The sequence below is a fragment of the Uranotaenia lowii genome, chromosome 2 (genome assembly GCF_029784155.1).
Source record: "Uranotaenia lowii strain MFRU-FL chromosome 2, ASM2978415v1, whole genome shotgun sequence".
Lineage (NCBI taxonomy): Eukaryota > Metazoa > Arthropoda > Insecta > Diptera > Culicidae > Uranotaenia > Uranotaenia lowii.
The window spans coordinates 38,421,095-38,428,629 of record NC_073692.1 but is presented as its reverse complement, the minus strand read 5'-3'; the positions used below and the strand labels follow the sequence as shown (position 1 = coordinate 38,428,629).

The window sequence follows — 7,535 nt, the reverse complement described above, 5'->3', positions numbered from 1 at the left end:
GAAATGTTCCAACTGAATTAGACTAATATTGACGCCCTGAGTCCGAAAATGACCATGGTTTTGTTCAATCAGGTCAGGATATTAGAATACATAAATTTTTAAAAGTCGATTTTTCGCCAAAAACAAATTTCTGCGATTCCTCAGCTGAGAAACCCCTGACGATTTTCTCGGTTTTTCTTAAGAAATAAAAGTCAACATATGCAAATTCTATCTGTTTTTATTTAATCTAAGAAATTTGATAAGCTTATTAGCATAATATTAGTATAAGAATGAGCGTAAGGAGACACAAAAGTTTAGAGTTTACGGCATAAATCGCCGTTTCTTCGATTCCCGTTTGTGAGCAGCTGCTGGGTTGTCTCTCTTCAGCGACCAGCAGTAGTCCGCCATCATGACTGCGTCCCACCTCCCCTGGTACCTCTCTTCCATTTGGCGCATGTCTTGATGGAACCTTTCTCCCTGCTCGTCGCTCATCGCCCCTAGGTTTTCAGGAAACTTCTCCATATGTGAGAACAAGAAGTGCATCTTTATACTCATCAAGCACCCCAAGGCCTCACCCCAAGGCCTCTATCATGCTGCTGACGAGTGTGGCGTGGTTTGCTGCCTTCGTGTTCCCCAGGAAGTTGATCACCACCTGCACAAACGATTTCCACGCAGCGCGCTCTAGTGTGTTCATGGAGTTTTCAAACTCTGCGTCCTTCATCAGCTGCCGTATCTGTGGGCCGTCGAAAATGCCTGCCTTCAGCTTCTCAATGGTCAGTCGAGGAAAGGCTTTGCACAGGTAGTTGAAGCATTTCCCATCCTTGTCCAGGGCGCGCGTGAACTGTTTCATTAACCCTAGCTTCATGTGTAGTGGCGGGATCAATATCTTCTCCCGGTCAACAAGAAGTTTCGTTTATGATGTTTCTCGCCCCAGGTTCTAACTGCTCTCGTGCCGGCCACTCTTTCTTAACATAGTGGTGGGCTCTGTCTCGACTGTCCCACATACATATAAAGCATGGGTACTTCGTGAACCCGGACTGTTGACCAAGTAGAAAGTTCACCATCTTGATGTCGACACAGATGATCCATTGGTGCTGCTCATACTGGATTTTGTCGAGCACGTACTTCATTGCTTCATATTTCTCTACAAGAGTTGTGGAGTGCACAAGAGGGATTGAGGCGAACTGGTTCCCGTTGTGGAGGAGCACACACTTCAAAGAGCGCTTACAGCTGTCAATAAACAGTCGCCGTTCTCTCGGATCGTAGTGATGAGCCCCGCGTTTAACAAGAAGACCGGCGACATCTCGGCAGTACACTAGGTCTTCCTCCTGGCAGAAGTAGCCCATGTAGTCCTCATGCCTTCTACGAAAGTAAGTGATACGCGCGTCCTCGCCAAGTAGATTTTTCTCTTTGAGTCTGGAGGCCAACAGCTCGGAGGAAGTCTTTGACAAGCTGAGATCCCGAACAAGATCATTAAGCTCACATTGTGAAAAGGGCTGCGGACCATCTCGTGCTTCATACTCTTCTGCATATCCTCTCTCGTCTGTACTGGTAGTGGTGGCCTCGTCGTCGCTGTGAGGAAGCTCTGTGAACGATGGTACAGGAATTTCTTCGCAGTGAGCAACTGGACGGCGGGCAGATGGAAGGTCGGGGTACTGGAGGCTGTGCCGATTCTTCCGGTTGATACCAGTAGTATTGATAGCGCAGAAGTAACAATCCGATGCATGGTCAGACGGCTCCCTCCAAACCATCGGTATCCCGAACTTCAGTGAAGTTTTCGTGCCCTTCGTCCACCGCCGGAGGTATTCCACGCACGTCTTGCACACCTTGTGCGGTGCCCAGGACTTATCTTGGTCACCCAGCTTGACTGTAAACAGGTTCTATCGGCTTCTGAGAAATTTTGGGGACCAAACACTAGCGCCAAAATAATATTGACGAATTAGACTTTAACCATTAATTAGAAAATTTTAACAGCATGCTTTGGAGTTTTTGTTTACACCACAATCGATCTTCAACGATTACGGAACTCCAACTCGGATAAACACCGTCAAAGTGCTAGTGTAAGTTTGAAATGGAATCTCAACTACACGATATTATTGAGAAAAAAAGACCACGTAAGCATTTTCGATTTAGGATGAGAGTGATTCAATTTTCAATTAAATCTTGCAGCAAAAACGTTCCGGACTTTAGCGCTTCCCGGGAAAAGAACGATCTGGGCGTCCTGACGTCCGATTTCAAGGTTGTTCAACTGGAGCGTGAAGCAGCTATTCCTGTATTCGACCAGACGGAACAAAACGGGGCAAAATCATACTGCGAGGCGAAAACTCCCTGCAGGACTTCAAGAACATGAACACTAAGTCCTTATTCTGGGACGATGGCAATGGTTTGTAGTGAATGTCTAACTTTTAAGAGATTATTGGTTTTCGATCTTTTAATTTTTCAGCGGCCCCCCAGAACGTGACGCTGACCCTTTCCCGGAACATCGTTCAAAGTGCAGAACTACTTCCGAATGTATTGGCTCATGGACTTCATTCGTTCAAGTTCTCGGAAACCTACATGCCGTCGCCGATCTAAACTAAAGCTTGCAAAAACTTAGAAGAAGAACTTAAAAATTACACAAAACCCCTGCACAAAGAAAAACGAATCGATACTAAATAAGCCACCAAAGAATTCGTTTTCCGCCGAACTGCAGCTGACGATGCAGCATTTCCATTTATTCCATTTTGATTATTAAGATTTTTGTTTGCAAATTGGAGCTGCCTATCTCAACATCATCCATCATCAATGAAAAAACCAAACTGCAGGAACATCGGGGTCGAAATGTTGCCTAGAACCGTGTGCACTTTATCCTTAGTTCTTCAATCATGTATGTTAACACTAAACGTACCGGAGGCGGTCAAATGACGGTTTTTGAACTTTAAACGATGATTACGCCTTATATAATTGTTTTTTCGCAAATTTAACGACAGGACTATTTTTGTTTTTGAAATGCAAGTATTTTTGCGTTTTTAAATTTTTGTTAAGTGTTACGGTTTTCGAATAACGTATACCTATTCATACCGCGAGCGGTCAAATGACGGCAAACACCGTTTTCGCTAAAACTCCCTTGTTTCTCAACCGATTTCTACCAAATTTAAAGTTTTGAATAGCTTATAATTCGACTCAAATATGTTTCTCAGACAATTTTCATCTACAATCAATAACTTTAAAGTTATTTACAGTACAAGAAAAATTTTATGAAAAAACATGCTTCAGGAAAAAGGTTGTAAATCAGTTATTAAGTGCTCGAAAAAAATTTCACTTAGTGCCTGAGAAAGCTGAAGTTAGAAGCTATATGTTGCACATATGGAAAATATTTTTGAAAATTTTCTAAGATCATGGCCACAAAAAATGTAAAAAAGTTGTGTAAAACCCGTACTTTTCAATCAGTCAACCACCAAAGCTGTTCCTGTTACAGTTACAGAAAATTTTGAAAAAGTGAATTGAAAAGTAGACGTAATTTGTCACATTTTGGCATCTTTAGATTTTTTGAAATACGAAGTACATAATTTATGACGACTTTTCAAAGGTAGCTGTTTTTCGAACTTTTTATCATTTTGGATTTTCTAAGACAATTCCTACACCTAAGCTCAGCTTTGCACTGGATTTTGAGTACGTTAACGTAAGGTTTAGGCAATAAAACTATATGCAAAAGAAAGCAAATTTCATACCGGTTCTAGTGGTGTAACTGCATTGGCGGTGCAATGCTTGGCAAAAATCGTCTACTTTTCAATTCACTTTTTCAAAATTTTCTACTGTAACAGGAACAGCTTTGGCGGTTGATTGATTGAAAAGTACGGGTTTTACACAACTTTTTTACATTTTTTGTGGCCATGATCTTAGAAAATTTTCAAAAATATTTTCCATATGTGCAACATATAGCTTCTAACTTCAGCTTTCTCAGGCACTAAGTGAAATTTTTTTCGAGCTCTTAATAACTGATTTACAACCTTTTTCCTGAAGCATGTTTTTTCATAAAATTTTTCTTGTACTGTAAATAACTTTAAAGTTATTGATTGTAGATGAAAATTGTCTGAGAAACATATTTGAGTCGAATTATAAGCTATTCAAAACTTTAAATTTGGTAGAAATCGGTTGAGAAACAAGGGAGTTTTAGCGAAAACGGTGTTTGCCGTCATTTGACCGCTCGCGGTATGAATAGGTATATACAAAGTGTCGGTATGTTTAGTGTTAAGTTGAAAGGAGAAAATGTTTGAAATAAATTTAAATTTGAAAGTGATTGAAGTTAATTGTATTAAGTAACACAAATTCTACCGTCTTTGCTATGACTAACGAATAACTGCTTAAAAACATGATAATAATTCTTAATTGGTTTTGCTCTGATGGCCGCTTGTCTTTACCCTCAAAACATTTGAATATCGACCTTGAACTGGAGAGATCCATTTTTGTAAAACTAACATGACTGATTTGGGAAACCGACATTCGGTGACACCTCCTATATATACTCACCTTGGATGTTTCGTCGGTCAAAGGCAATATGTGTTTGCAAGCTTGAATGCAAGTTGGAAGCTTGAAGACTTTTTCGCTGATGGCAGCACCGTTAACAAAAAGTTAATGTCCCAGACTACTTGTTCGAAAAACTATTCAGCCGGGTATCTTGATAGAATAGAATATCTTTGCTGTAAAGTAAGCCTGGTAGGCGCTCTTCACAAAGCCCGTGTTGTTCTTGCTGTCCGCTGCCAGCGTGTATTCTCCGCAGATGTAGCAGAAAACGTCAGGCTTATTCATGCACGAATGTCGAGCAGAAGCCATATTAATAACCTGAAATAGTAATAGAAATATGTAGCCTACTTTCAGATAATAAATTTTGTTAATTTTGTTAATAGGTTGATTTTATAATTGCATAGATTGAACTCAAAAACCCTATTACTAGCATATTGAAGCGTATATAGCCATATAGCTGTATCTCAAAAAGTTGACCTGATACAGCAAAATCAATGTGATATTCTAACTCAGGACACAAAAATTAGTCTAAATCAGCTGAGAAACCCCAGACTATTTTTTGGCTGTCACCCAGTGTAATCATAGCCATTTTTATTCGTTCCCAAAAATCCTCTCATATCAAATATAGTTCTATTAGTTAAAAAGTTTTTAAGCTTTACAACAAAATGTATATGGAGCCTCCTCCTTTCTTCCCCTCTCTACACTGTAAAGCGTAAGGTTCCATAACAGTCGTAGAAACATATCTCGTAGCCAAATACCTTTCCATGCCATGTTTGTTTCCATTTGTTGGCTTCGTTAGCATAAATTGATAACTTATGCTAACAAAATTGTATTGAGCTCATCTCTCGTCCTATGTACCTGCTCACTGAAAGGAGGATGGTGTGTCAGATAATCATAGAATCATACCAAAATGATTTTCCATGTTAAATTTTGTCCATTTCTCGACTTTTGTAAAAAAAAGTGAAATCTAAGCCTCCTCTTCCATTCCTATATTTCCAATTCTATCATCTTACTGCAAGAAAGGGATTGTTTCACATAGAAAAAGTATTTTTCGTACTCAAATACTTTTTCGACGCCAAACTTGGTTTCATTTGCTCGATTAATTCTCGAGTTATGCCAAAAAAATTGTATGGAAGCCCCCCTTTTCCCCCTTTATATCTTTCCGCTGAAAAAAGGCTGGGCTTCAATTTATAACAGAAACATTTCTCATATCCAAATACCTTCAATATGGTTCAATTTGCTCGATTAACTCTCCAGTTTTACTGAAATTTGTAAGGGAGACCTCTCCTCCCCTTTTCCATCCACCTCTTTGAAGGAGTGAGGGATACCAAATATTTATAGAAGCATTTATCGTACCCAAATATCGTTCAATGCCAAATTTAATTCCATTTGCTGTTGTAGTTCTTGAGTTATGCAGTAAAAATGGTATGAAACTCCCCTCCCTCTTCCTTTCTCCCCGCTGGAAGAAGGAAGGGGTCTCAAACAATCATTAGAACATGTCACGTTCCCAAATACCCACCCATGCCAAATTTGGTTCCATTTGCTTGATTAGTTTTTGAGTTATGTGAAAAATTAAAAAGAGGACCCCTCCCCCTTTATATCTCCCTACTGGAAAGACGGAGGGATCTCAAATAATCGTAGAAATACTTTTCGTTTCCAAATACCTTCCCATGCCAACTTTGGTTCCATTTGCTTAATTAGTTTTTGAGTTATGTAAAAAAATATGAAAGAGGCCCCTCCCTTTTTCAACTGCAAAGAGCGAGGGGTTTCAAATTATCATTGAAATATTTTTCGTATCAAAATACCTTCCCATGCCAAATTTGGTTCCAATATCTTGATTAGTTTCGAGTTATATGAAAAATTGTAAGGTAGCCCCCCCCCCTTTCTATCACCCCACTGAGAGGAGGGAGGGGTACCTTATATTCATTGAAATATTTGTCGTTCCCAAATACCACGCCATGCCAAATTTGCTTGATTGGTTCTCGAGTTATGCAAAAAAAATTTTTTTGTTTGGTAGGCCTTCTCCCCCTTCCTGTTAGGAAGAGGGGTCTCAAACTATAATAAAAACCTTCCCCGGCTTCCAATATCTCCACCTGCCAAGTTTCCGAGTCTATAGGGAACAGAAAGAAAGACAGACAGACAGAAATCCATTTTTATATTTATAGATAGATACTCAAAATTGTTGAACCTCCCTCTATTGGAGTTCTTCATTTCAAATTTTCGATTTTAGTTACTTATGTAAGTTGTATTCATAGATTTGACTTAGTCGCGCTGATTCAACGATTTGTAGAAAAATTGTATCTCATAAAAAAACTAAAGTTTCGACAGCTGCTACAGCTTATTAACAAATCAGATGTCAAAAAAATTACCGGCACATGGTGCTAAATTTATTCAAGAATCAAATAAACATTGACATAAAAATAATCAACGAAATTTAAATTTTGAGTTTTGGCCAAGTTTTTGGTTTGAATACTCCTGTGTGTGTCGTTACAACTCGCCATTTTTTTTCCTTTGATAGCTGCCCTCCAAGCTCTCTGTTCCGCTATACGGTCCTTCCAATACGCAACTATTTTTCCCTTTCTTTACCAGTCCTCCTAACATGTACTAATCTCTACTCCCTGTTTCTTTATATGGTCCTCCCAACTCACCATTCTTCCATTTTGTGCAACTTGGATAGTCATTCGACAATATTCGTTTAAAAAATTGCGCTTTTTGCCATGCTCATACTTTTTACAGCCCTGATACCTAACAAGAATATAGCAAAAATTAAAAAACAAAATTATCGATAGTAAATAAAGCCATGAACCCACAGCCCATGAGTCTTTTCACAGCCCATGAGTCTTTTACTAGTGCTCCTTTCTATACTGGTTCAGGTTTGGATTTCAAACAAAGGTAAAAGAAACTTCTTCTTAACTATAAACATTTTACATGGCACCTGTTGAAATTTTTATGGAGACTTGAACATATGTATGACATATCGACCAGGGCACCTGTTCTGAACGTTACGGGCGCTATTTATAAAAACAGTTTTGGTGCGTATTATTGCATTGGAA

The 7,535-nt window shown here is 39.1% G+C and overlaps 1 pseudogene; it reads left to right on the top strand.

Annotated features, from left to right (window-relative positions):
- The first annotated feature begins 1,334 nt into the window (after positions 1 to 1,334).
- LOC129741291 (signal peptidase complex subunit 3-like) lies at positions 1,335 to 2,553 on the top strand (annotated as a pseudogene).
- The last annotated feature ends 4,982 nt before the right edge of the window (positions 2,554 to 7,535 follow it).